This window comes from Ovis aries, chromosome 26, assembly GCF_016772045.2.
Source record: "Ovis aries strain OAR_USU_Benz2616 breed Rambouillet chromosome 26, ARS-UI_Ramb_v3.0, whole genome shotgun sequence".
NCBI classification, from domain to species: Eukaryota; Metazoa; Chordata; class Mammalia; order Artiodactyla; family Bovidae; genus Ovis; species Ovis aries.
In genome coordinates this window covers 20639941-20653540 of record NC_056079.1, presented here as the reverse complement: position 1 = coordinate 20653540, position 13600 = coordinate 20639941, and the positions used below count along the sequence as shown (strand labels likewise).

The window sequence follows — 13600 nt, the reverse complement described above, 5'->3', positions numbered from 1 at the left end:
TCTGGTGTCTGAGGATAAGAGGCTTGTGGAAGCTTCCTGATGGGAGCTCCCTCTCTGTTTGTTGTTTAGCCTGAGGCAACCTAGTCCTGAAGGATGTAGCCTTCTATAGTAGGGCTGTTGGTGACATCCAAGAGGACTTAAGCCAGGATGCATCTGTCACGATGGCTGCTACTAGTGCCCCTGACTCTGTGGCAGACCACTGTCAATCCGAGTTTTTGTAGGAGACCTTCAAACAGTCACAGGTAGTTCTGCTTCAGTCTCCTGTGGGGTCACTGCTCCTTTCTCCTGGGTCCTGGTGTGCACAAGATTTTGTTTGTGTCCTCCAAGATTCTCTGCTCCTTCCCATCCTATGGAAGCTCTGTAATCAATCTCGCTCACCTTCAAAGTCAGATTCCATAGGATTGCCAGTCCCTTGGCTGGATGCCCAGGCTGTGGAGCCTGATCTTGAGACCTAGAACCTTCACAACAGTGTGAAAACTTCTTTGTTGCTATTCTCCAGTTTGTGAGTTGCTCACTCGGTGGGTATTGGATTCATTTTATTATAATTGTGCCCCTCATACTGTCTGGTTATGGCTTCTCCTTTGTTCTTGGATGTGGGGTGTCTTTCTTTTGTGGGGGAGGTTCCACTGTCTTCATGTTGATGGTTGTTCAATGGCTCAGTTCAGTTCAGTCGCTCAGTCGTGTCTGACTCTTTGGGACCCCATGAATCGCAGCACGCTGGGCCTCCCTGTCCATCACCAACTCCTGGAGTTCACTCAGATTCATGTCCATCGAGTCCGTGATGCCATCCAGCCATCTCATTCTCTGTCGTCCTCTTCTCCTGCCCCTAATCCCTCCCAGCATCAAAGTCTTTTCCATTGAGTCAACTCTTCGCATGAGGTGGCCAAAGTACCAGAGTTTCAGCTTCAGCATCATTCCTTCCAAAGAAATCCCAGGGCTGATCTCCCTTAGAATGGACTGGTTGGATCTTCTTGCAGTCCAAGGGACTCTCAAGAGTCTTCTCCAACACTGCAGTTCAAAAGCATCAATTCTTCGGCGCTCAGCCTTCTTCACAGTCCAACTCTCACATCCATACGTGACTACTGGAAAAACCATAGCCTTGACTAGATGGACCTTAGTCGGCAAAGTAATGTCTCTGCTTTTGAATATACTATCTAGGTTGGTCATAACTTTTCTTCCAAGGAGTAAGTGTCTTTTAATTTCATGGCTGCTTTGTGATAATTCTTGATAGTGTACCTTTTATATGAAATAACCAAACCAGATCGTCTGTTCTATCCAACAACTTGCTGCTGGTATTTGGAAGTAATTTGGTAGACCATATTTTCTGTAGGTTAATGAAAAAGATATTGGAAAGCTTTAAAGCACATTGAAAATTTTGCTTTCCTCTTGGCTCACTTTCTTTGGATTCTGATAAGTTTTTCTTGCTTTTAATAATTTCACTATCACAGATTTTACTGATTAGCTTGTGTGACTCAAGAATAATCCTGCTGAAAAACTCATCAAAGTTTGCAATTTGTGAACAAAGTTTTTATTTTTTCATATTCTTTTAGTAAAGGTTTTCTTCAGTTGTAGCACATGCTCTCAAGGGAGTAAGGCCAGATGGTTGTTTATAGTCTCTTCTTTGCTCATACATTTCTTATCTTTGTGTCTGGTACCTATTTTAAACGGGGATATTTATTTATACAAGAATAGATGTCCAACAGAAGGATATGTAGTTCAAGAAAGAAGGTATCAGAAACGAAGGCAATGGTGGAATCGATATCGGATGCTCATCTAGCCCATATCATGATTGTTCCTTATTAAAATGACTTCATATTTTGATCATTCAAGTGAAAACATCATAATCCCTATTTTAATGATGTTGGCTCCTGACAGGAGAGTATTGTGCTTAATCAATTTTACAGTGAAAAACAGTCACAAAGTCAACCCACATGAATTTAAGGAAACCTTCTCCAAAAACCCAGAAAGGCTGTTTTTACTTTGCAGTAAGAAATAAAGCAGAATAACTTCCAATGCTAAAAAAGACAGTTTTCCACTGTTCACATGACTGTGTGATTTATCTGTAGATAGTAGTCATTTAGTTGCAGTGGGAACTTTACCTTCTTTCTACTTAATGTTGTAAAATCTTTTTGCTAGAGACCACATATGTAATTATTCTAGTACCTAGTATTTTATTGTTTAAATATGCTCTTTATTTCCTGCCTTTTTAATTTTTTTTGATGTTAATCACGTAACTGTTCAGATTTTACCTTTGAAATTATATTTAGGGGATGTTAAAGTATATATGATTAACTACTAGTAGATTGTTATCGGTGTGATGTATTTTGTTTTAGTGGTTTTGTGTGGACCCTAACTTTTGCAGGATGAGGCATATTTCTGGGATACCTGAGTTTATATAATTCCATACATTCACAAATCTAGTGCTGTTACTGTTAATACTACTAATATCAATTTAAAAATATTTCAAAACACCTAGTGATAGTTTCTGCTGTTTTTTCTGATAAAATTAAGGTGTGATGGCATTTAACATTAAGTATCTTAAAATGTATTACTGGCTTGGGATAGTTACTTTTCTCATGGAACAAAATATTTTGATATTTTTCATTGCAGAATTTATATTCATCTGTTAATGTAAATGTACTATTTTTATTGTTGTAAATTAGGATATCCTAAAATAATTAAAGTTGATATTAAATTCTTGAACTATTAATTGTAAATTTTACCACAGTAATATAAGTTCTTATGGTTTTGTCAATTATTAGTTCAGTTCAGTTGCCCAGTCATGTGCATCTCTTAGTGACCCCATGGACTGCAGCATGCGAGGCTTCCCCATCCCATCACTTGCTCCCAGAGCTTGCTTATCAGACTCATGTCCATTGAGTCAGTGATGCCATCCAACTGTCTCATCCTCTGTCATCCCCTTCTCCTCCTGCCTTCAATCTTTCCCAGCATCAGGGTATTTATTTTCCAGTGAGTCAATTTTTCTCATCAGGTGGCCAAAGTTTTGAAGTTTTATTTTCAGAATCAGTCCTTCCTTTGAATATTCAGGACTGATTTCCTTTAGGATTGACTGGTTTGATCTCCTTGCAGTCCAAGGACTCTCAAGAGCCTTCTCCAGCACCACATTTCAAAAGCATCAGTTCGTTAGTGCTCATCTTTCTTTATGATCCAACTCTCACATCCATACATGACTGCTAGAAAAACCATAGCTTTGACTAGACAGATTTTTTTCAGCAAAGTAATATCTCTGCTTTTTAACATGCTATCTAGGTAAGTCATAGCTTTTCTTCCAAGGAGCAAGCGTCATTCAATTTCATGGTTACAGTTCACCATCTGTAGTGATTTTGGAGCCCCCCAAAATAAAGTCTGTCACTGTTTCCATTGTTTCCCCTTCTATCTGCCATGAAGTGATGGGACTAGATGCCATGATGTTAGTTTTTTGAATGTTGAGTTTTAAGCCAGTGTTTTCACTCTCCTCCTTCACTTTCATCAAGAGGCTCTTTAGTTCCTCTTTGCTTTCTGCCATAAGGGTGGTATTATCTGCAGGTGGTATTATCTGAGGTTATTGATATTTTCTCCTGGCAATCTTTATTCTAGCTTGTGCTTCATCCAGCTCTGCATTTTACATTGATGTACTCTGCATATAAGTTAAATAAACAGGGTGACAATATACAACCTTGATGCACTCCTTTCCCAATTTGGAACCAGTTCATTGTTCCATGTCCTGTTCTAAATGTTGCTTCTTGATCTGCATACAGATTTCTCAAGAGGCAGGTATCGTGATCTGGTATTCCCACTTTAAGAATTTTTCAGTTTGTTGTGAGCCACACAATCAAAGGCTTGGGGTAGTCAGTGAAGCAAAAATAGATATTTTTCTGGAGTTGTCTTGTATTTTTTATGATCCAGTGGATGGATGTTGGCTATTTGATCTCTGGTTCCTGTGCCTTTTCTAAATCCAGCTGGAACATCTGGAAATTCATGGTTCACGTACTGTTGAAGCCTGGCTTGGAGAATTTTGAGCATTACTTTGCTAGCATGTGAGATGAGTATAGTTCTGCGGTAGTATCAACATTCTTTGACATTGCCTTTCTTTGGGATTGTAATGAAAACTGATCTTTTCCAGTCCTGTGGCCACTGCTGAGTTTTCAAAGTTGCTGACATATTGAGTGCAGTACGTTCACAGCATCATCTTTTAGAATTTGAAATAGCTTGACTGGAATTCCATCATCTCCACTAGCTTTGTCAATTATGTATACTGTAAATATGCACGTTCAGCAGGCAAGTTGCTTCTTTTATAGTGCTCTTTCTATTTTGAAGTAGCGAGCAGATAAAGCAAAGAGTCTATGATTAAACTGAATTTTAGAAACCCTTGTTTTTAAAATTGCATTTTTAAATAGACATAATTTTATATCATAGGTATAAATTTATATCAGTTGATAAATTAGTTAATAAATGATCAGTTCCTAGATTACCTCTTTAAAATTTTACAGATTATCCACTCAGTAGATGAACAGTGTGTATAGAGCAAGCATCAGGACCAGTCAGAAGCTTGCCATGCTGAGGAGGCTTCAAATGATACAAAACCATGGAATAGTTTTTATCTTTTCCCAGGCAGATTTTCTGGGAAGAGTTCAGGTTAAAGCCATTGCTTAAAAGACTGTTAGACTGGAAATATTTTTATTGATTCTTTAAGAAAAGTTTACTTAACTGAGTGTTAATTCACTTGAACCATTGTTTGAAGTTTTCTCCGTGCTAAAAAATAAAAAGGCAGGAACATTTGAAAAAATTTATTCCTAAATAACTATTTCTACATTTCTCATTCAGATCTGAATTTAATTAGATATTATTTTTGACATGTTGGACTTAACAACTTATGTAAGACTCTCTCCCCCATGTAAGCTTGTAGCTGCTGTGGTATTGGCCATGGGTAGCCAATTCCCTTTTCTGTATTTACCCAGATTCTCTTTAGACTCTATGCTGAGATGCAGTTGTTCTGGGGTTGTCCAGTATTTCTTTCTTTAATTATAAAGCATTTGATTTCAAATACATAAGAGAACTCTCAGTAGTGATAGCTTACGATAAATGATGTTGGATTCTTGATCTTTGAAGAAGAAGATTTAGCTTCGGGACCAGGGACCAGTCTTGATCACTCAAGAGCTTTTGTGTGGCAAAGTTTTATTAAAAGTATGAAAACGGTCAGAGAAAGCTTGTGACACAGACATCAGAAGGGGGACGGAAAGTGCCCGCCTTGCTAGTGTTAGCAATGGAATTATATACTTTCTTAATTAGTTATTACAGTAAATCAAAAGGATGTCTCAAAGTTGTAAAAATTTTACCAGACCCACTCCCACAATTTACATTTTAAGGTAACAGGATTAGAACTTAATAATAGAAAGTTTAGTTGCTCAGTCATGTCTGACTCTAGCGACCCTATAGACTGTAGCCTGCCAGGCTCCTCTGCCCATGGGATTCTCCAGGCAAGAATACTGGAGTGGGTTGCCATTTCCTTTTCCAGGGGATCTTCCCAACCCAGGGATCGAACCCAGGTCTCCTGCACTGCAGTCACACTCTTTACTGACTGAGCTACAGGGGAAGCCCACCCCCATAATGTACATTTTAAGGTAACAGGATTACTCAGAAGTTTTCAGGAAGGAGAAACTGTCCTCAAGGAGGATACATTGTTGTTATATAATCCTTAGTACAGAGTTTAAACAGTTGTTTGTTGTGTAATCATCAGTTGCAGGCTTAAAGAAAAAAACTTTATGTGGCTAAGACTAAGGAATGTTGGGGAAAAAAAGAAAGTTTGTCCTTTCCTCCTCCTTGAGAATTCCAGACCCTTATCTCCTCCTTGATGGCCCCAAACCCCTTTCTCCTCCTTGGGCACCCAGGATTTATCAACCTGCCTAGGAATTGACTCTCTCCGTATGATTTACTTAATGTAATTTTGAATCTCTTTCACCTTTTGAAGTAATGATGGTTGAGGGTTTCCTACAGTGTGTAGATTATATTTCCTGCAGAGATAACCATGATTGCCAAGTTCTTAACTAACTCCTCTTTTGAATCTTTGCACTTTTTATGATGGCATGTGTACTGTGTGCATTTTCTATTTTTGATAAAACTGTCTGTCCTCTTGATTGTTTAGCTACTTGTGGTCTTCTGAGGGCCCTTAAGACTGCTGGTGATCTTTAGTGACTAGATGTAATGTACATGGGGTGGTATAAAGTGTGAAAGTTTGGTTTCTGGAAACATCCATTGCCGTTTACATGTTATTCAAATCTGAGAGGAATGTTGTAATATTAAGAAAATTGAATAAAAGAGGTTGAGGATCAATTGTAGAAGTTGAAACTGATTTTCTCCCAAATGCTAAAATATGCATCTGTCTACTTTTATTTGCTTTATCATTTTGCTTTGATTGAACCTTTTGGATATTCAAGTTGTGAAAAGGAAAACTCTCTTCTTGTTAGAACAGAGGAAATGTGTAAATATTTTATATTCTAAAAAAAGAAAAAACGCAGAAGGATAGAGAGGTGATGAAGTTTCTTTGTGTCACCGAGAGATGTACTTCTTATTCTCATTCCAAATTTATGTCCTGTGAATTATTATAAGCAGGTTATATCGTGGCTACTTGGAAGACAGTGGGTGCCTAAACAAATGCTATATGGTTGCAAATACTGTGTAGGTGACTGGGGCAAAGACATGTGAACAGCCATCTTTCTGGCAGATGTATCTTTTTTTAAGACATGAGGCCACATACATATCTTTAGGTGCATCTGGTCATCATTAAAATTGGGACAAAATGCTAAAACAAAAAGTATGGGTGTAAAAGTATTAAATTACTGAGATTTTATTTTTCCTGTTTGAGCTTCACTTTGGAACTAAAATTCATTGAACAGTGTTTGAATGAAAGGTACCATTTCTTTGTATTTTGTTATGAATTGGTCAAAAAATAAAACATGAATTGAGGAAAAGTTAAATAATGTCATATGTTGGGGACTGGTATATATAAATTATGCCAGTTTGGGCACCCGTTGTTGGTATGACTGAGTGTCTTAACTTTGTTAATATGTGGGACCTGCCAGCCCATGCTTTTTACAGGGTAACAGGCAAGGACATTGTTTTTTCCTTGAAGAGTCTAAGTTTTAGAGTTCTTTTTCCTTTGGAAATGGTAGATGTATTTCCCAGTTTTTGCCAGCAGCAGACAAAATCCAACTGGTCACACACTCTTTACTGATACTATCAGTCTGGATTTCAAAAGTTTGCATTGTACTGACTTTAAATTAGCTACTGCCAATCACTTAGTGCTCGTGGAAGTAAGATCTTTTGTGCCATCCTTTACTGACTTGACACTGAGCCATTTATTTAACAGCAAAGCCACAACCAGAGTACATCAATATAAGTATATTTTTTTATGCTAGAGCTTATTTGCTATAAAGCCTTAAGAGTAGAATCTGTTGTGCTTATCTTTCATTCTCTGTAAATTGAGCATAGTGCTTGTCATGTGATTGGTAATCCACAGTGCATGTTTATAGACTTAAGCACAGTGTTTGTTATGTAGTGAGTACTCAGAAAACATTTGGTAACTCTGTGCTGTGCTGTACGCGCTCAGTCGTGGCTTTGCAGCCCTATGGACTGTAGCCCACCAGGCTCCTCTCTCCATGGAATTTCCCAGGCAAGAATACCGGAGTGGGTTGCCATTTCCTTCTCCAGGGTATCTTCCCAACCCAGGGATCAAACCCATTTCTCTTGCATCTGCTACATTGACAGGTAGATTCTTTACCAGTGTGCCACTTGAAGATATTAATAAGATTTTTAAAAAAATTCCCATGGTAGGTATTCCTTCAGCAACCGAATCAGTATTGCTGATAGAAATTAACCCGAGGAGAAGGGGACAAAATTTGAGTGCCAGTACTTTGAAGGATGCTGTGCTAGGAGTTTTCCATACAGTAACTCATAATTTTATCAATATCATTGTGAGATTATTTTATAGATGTAGAAACTGGGATTCAGAGAAACAATTTGGTCAAGTCACATTGCATGTAAACACAGAATCATCATTTAAACTTGAGCTATCAAATTCTTTTTCTGTTTTTAAAATGAACATATGGTGCCTTCTCAATTTTTAAAAGTTGTGCTATAGTCCATGCTAGGGATGTTTTTATGCTCCCTTTACCACACAGAATTCCCTTGGGCCTGATTTTGCTTTAGGTTTCATCCTCCAGTGGGAATATGGAGTTAAGATTCATGAGCATCAGAGACCCAAAGGGACACACAATCAGAGATGGTGGTAAAGTCTTCAGAGTAGTCCTGGAGAAGAGAAACTATATCATGAAGAAAAAGAACTAATAAAGAGAGTACAAGTGTCCCTAAAAAGGGAGATGCTTCGAAGGAACAGATATACCTAACCACAAAGAGAGTACAAGTGTCCCTAAAAAGGGAGATGCTTTGAAGAAACAGATGTACCTAACCTTCTTCTTCAGTAAGGTCATAGTCCTGTCACAGAGAAATGTAACGGTAGATTAATTTCTGTGATCTTTCTCAGATTTTAAAAGCTGGAATTCACATTACTCAGATTTCTTTTCCTTACTGATTTCTTTTCCTTACTGAATATTTCTGCTCTGTCACCTTACAACATTTTTCTCTGGGAATTAGCTTAGCCTTCTTTATAATACATGCTCTTGAAAGTTTCAGTCAACCATGGTGCCCAAAAAGCCTACCTTTCTAAACCATTTGTTTTCTGTGCAAAGTTTACTAGATGAGGATGCGAAGAGGCCTCTCTTTCTTTGGGTAGTAGTGTTATCCCCTCTTCATTTTGTAGACTTTCCTACGTAGCAATTTTGTTTTGAATTCAGTATGTGCTTTTTGAATATTAGGCTTCTGGTTGCATGGGCTTTTCTGTAATCTCTAAAACCTTTAAGATTCTGCCATGTGTGTAAAGGTTTTTAAAAATTGTTTTTGGAGTGTGGTTGATTTACAATGTTGTGTTTCTGCTGTACAGCAGAGTGAGTCAGCTGTATTAATATGTATCCATATATCCACTCTTTTTTAGATTATATTCCCATATAGGTCATTACAGAGTATTGAGTAGAGTTCCCTGTCCTCTACAGGAGGTCTTATTAGTTATCTCTTTTATATATAGTAGTGTGTTTATGTCAATCCCAGTCTCGCAATTTATCCTCCTGTTTTCTCCTGTGGGACAGCATACGTTTGTTTTCTATACCTGTGACTCCGTTTCTATTTTGTGAGTTCATTTGTATCCTTTATTTTATTTTTTTAAGGTTCCACATTAAGTGATATCACATGATAGTTGTCTTTGTCTCACTTAGTATGACATCTATGTCACTGCAGATGGCATTATTTCATTCTGTTTATTGTATGTAGGTATCGCATTGGGCTTACTTGGTAGCTCAGCTGGTAAAGAAGCCACCTGCAGAGCAGGAGACCCCAGTTTGATTCCTGGGTTGGGAAGTTCCCCTGGAGAAGGGATAGGCTATGCACTCCAGTATTCTTGGGTTTCCCTGCTGGCTCAGTCAGTGAAGAATCTGCCAGCAATGTGGGAGACCTGGGTTCGATCCCTGGTTTGGAGAGGGCATGGCAACCCACTCCAGTATTCTTGCCTGGAGAATTCCCATGGACAGAGGAGCCTAGTGGGTACAATTCACGGGATTGCAAAGAGTCAGACACGACTGAGAGACTAAGCACGCACACACATGCACACTCACGTGCACACACACGTATCACATCCTCTTTATCCTTTCCTCTGTCCACAGACATTGAGATTGTTTCCATGTTTTGGCTATTATCAATAGTGCTGCAGTGAACATTGGGCCTACATGTATCTTTTTTTAAAAAATTTTTTGAATCTCTCCTTGAATTTATTAGAGTATTGCTTCTGTTTTTATGTTTTGGTTTTTTGACCACAAAGCATGTGGGATCTTAGCTCTCTGACCAGGAATGGAGTCTGTGCCCCCCATGCACTGAAAGGTGGGGTCGTAACCATTGGACTGCCAGGGAAGTCCCTACATGCATCTTTCTGAATTGTGCTTTTCTTAGGATATGTGCCCAGAACTGGGATTGCTGGATCATGTGGTAGCTCTGTTCTTACTTTTTTAAAGGAATTTACGTACTGTTCATACTGACTGCGCCGGTTTACATTCCCACCAACAGTGTAGGAAGATTCCTTTTTCTCCACACCCTCTCTAGCATTTATTGTTTGTAGATTTTTTTGATGATGGCTGTTCTGATGGGTGTGAGTTGATACCTCAATGTAGTTTTGCATTTCTCTAATGATCACTGATATTGAGCATCTTTTCATGCCTCTCTGGCCATCTCCTCTTTGGAGAAATGTCTATGTAGATCTTCCACCCAGTTTCTGATTGGGTCTTTTGTATATATGTATATTTTTGAGCTACATGACCTATTTCTATATGTACAGAAGTTTAGAGTATGTACTTTGGATTAAGACCTGGAATCCCAGTTCTCCCATTTTCTAGCTGTATTTCCTAGAGGTTACTTAAGTCTCAGTGCCTCAGTGTACTTGTCTCTGAACTTGAAACAACAGGGGTCACCCCCAAGGACTGTTATGGGGATTGATGAGTTTATTACCTAGTGAAAGCACTTTGCACAGTGCCTAGCCCATAGTAAGCATAAGTAAGTGTTCGCTGGGCTTGCTAATACTACAGATTTTTAAGGTGCATATCTTCTGTGTTTTACAGTTTTAACTTTTGTTTTGTTTCCAGACTTAATTTGTTAATGTAGTTGAATATCTTTACATGATAAAAATTACTTCTCCACATATAGAAATTATTGACTTACCTTTTTTTATTGACTTGTCTTTTAAAAATTGAAATGTTTCCTTATCTATCACTTACCATGCTGATGTGTTTTATCTCAGACAATAATAGGTCAGCATTACCTTTTCCTCTAATAATGGGGGATTTGAAGCTTGTCAGGTGAATAAAACTGAACACTCACTAGAGGTGTTGGTTGTTGGTTTAAGGTAACTGGTGTATTTTTTAGAGTCGGTTGCAAGTAAAACCTTTCCGGGTAGAGCAGTGGTGAGAGCTGCAGTTCTTTAGACTTCAGTTTCTCATTTGTGGAGTAAGCGTATTACCTGTCTGCTGCTTGATTGCTATGTGGGTTTAATAAGGTGGCATATGTGATGTCCACAGTATGGCGCTTAGCATATATGAAGCACTTAATATTCTGAGACAGTAATTAGAGAAAGATTTTATTTTAAAAATATCTCATTTTTTGTCATTTAATATTTAATCTGAATATATACAGTTCTTTGGTAATAGCCAGAATTAAAACTGTGGTTCTCACTTGTGTGTTGTTTTAATGTATTTCAGAAGAGGTGGGAAATTTGATGGGAGAGGAATTATAGATTATATATAGGATGATAGTGATCACCCTTCATTATTTCACAATAGTAAAAACAATACTTCTACTAATATCACCTTATGTTTTATAGTACTTTATAATTTACAAAGATTTTTTTGTCTATCACCTCTCAATAAATCATCTTGGTAATTATTGAAATGCTGTGTGCGTGCTAAGTTGCTTCAGTCATGTCTGTTTCTTTGTGACCCCATGGACTGTAGCCCTCTAGGCTCCTCTGTCCATGGGACTCTGCAGGCAACAGTACTGGAGTGGGTTTTCATGTCCCTCTCCAGGGGATCTTCCCCACATAGGGATTCAAACCCGGGTCTCTTGGGTCTCCTGCATTGGCAAGCAGGTTCTTTACCACTAGCACCACCTGGGAAGTTCATTTGTTGGAAGGTCAGATGTTAACAGATGAGTCCCTAGGTTCTGAGAGGAGAAGTGTCTTGTCCAAGTTTTCCTGTTGAGGGACCAGAACATAGCCCTTTTTCTTTGCATACAGCACTCTTGGACTGTGGCTTGGTGGGCTCAGTGTGACTCTTGATAATCATGTTGTTTAGTCACTAAGTGGTGCCTGCTCTTTTGTAACCCCATGGACGGTAGCCCACCAGGCTCCTCTCTCCATGGGATTTCCCAGGCAAGAATACTGGAGTGGGTTGCCATTTCCTTCTCCCAGACCAGAGATTGAACCCACATCTCTTGTGTTGATGGGCAGATCCTTTACAGCTGAGCCATCTGGGAAGTCATGTAGCTATCATTGTTGTTGTTCAGTTGCCAAGTCATGTCTGACTCTTTGCAACCCCATGGACTGCAGCATGCCAGACCTCCCTGTCCCTCTCCATTTCTCGGAGTTTGCCCAAGTTTATGTCCATTGAATTGGTGATACCATCCAACCATCTCATCCTCTGTTGCCCTCTTCTGCCACCTTCAGTCTTTCCCAGAATCATGGTCTTTTCCAGTGAGTCAGCTCTTCATATCAGGTAGCCAAAGTTCTGGAGCTTCAGCCTCAGCACCAGACCTTCCAGTTCAGAGTTGATTTCTTGTAGGATTGACTGATTTGATCTCCTTGCTATCCAAGGGACTCTCAAGCATCTTCTCCAGCACTGCAGTTGAAAAGCATCAATCCTTTGGTCCTCTGCCTTCTTTATGGTCCAACTCTCACATCCATGCATGACTACTGGAAAGACCATAGCCTTGACTGTATAGGCCTTTGTTGGCACAGTGATGTCTTTGCTTGTTAAGAGTTGCTCTAGGTTTGCCATAGCTTTCCTTCCAGGAAGCAATCATCTTCTAATTTCATGGCTGCAGTTACTGTTGACAGTGATGGGAAGTCCTCTAGGTATCATACATCTCATCAATTAAGATCCCAGCCCACTCATGCTTTCTTGGTTTTCCAAGGCTAACAGATTTCTTGTAGGAATACAACCCCATGCTTTTTTCACTTCTCAGACTTTTTCAGGTAAAATGGGCAATGTAAAGATTAAGAACATACTCTACAGAGGCTAGAGAGTTACTTCACTCCTACCCGCATCCTGGAAGAGAACCTTCCTGGTTCCCCAGCTCCATGGAACCGCCTCTCCTCACCATGCCTCCCACCATTGCAGTGCCTGCTGCACTTAGCCACTGCCCTAACTTCTAGCACAGTAGGGTTTTTCCCCTTTTTGACCTTACTATAAATATTAACAGAATCATGCAGCGATGCTGTTTTGTACATTGTCTTTCACTCAGCCTTATCTTCACGAGCTCCCTCCATACTGCTGCATGTTAAAGCTTAGCGGGGATTTAACTCTAATTGGGTTGAGGCATCTCATTCTGCCCTTCATAGTGAGGGAGGCAGAGTAAGGGCAGCGTCTCTTCTGTGGTATTCGGCTAGACTAGAGCAGTTGCTTCTTGGCTTACTAGGTTGTCCCTCTTTGTCCCTTGGGTAAAGAGAGCAGGCTTCTCTTGGGGCTGTGTGTGTGTGTATGTGTCCACCGGTGGTGCTGGTTTGCCAACTCCTCTAGCTACCAGTCTGGGATGGATGAGGCTGAAACAAAACTTAGGGTACTCACTGCTTTGGCACTCTTCATTTTGGGATTCCCCTGCCATCCTTCCTCTTCTTTCTACTTTTCAGAGCCTTCTTAGGGTTGTATTTTTATACGGCGACCAGAGGTTTTAGCTGTGTTTAGTGGAGGATTAGGGAAAAGCACCCTGGCATTCCAGGTGGCACTGGTGATAAAGA

General features: G+C 39.4%; 1 protein-coding gene across 8 annotated transcripts in view; it reads left to right on the top strand.

The window, feature by feature from the left end:
- Nucleotides 1-13600, top strand: part of TUSC3 (tumor suppressor candidate 3) — a 242064-nt gene that overhangs the window by 96418 nt on the left and 132046 nt on the right. The window lies entirely within an intron of this gene.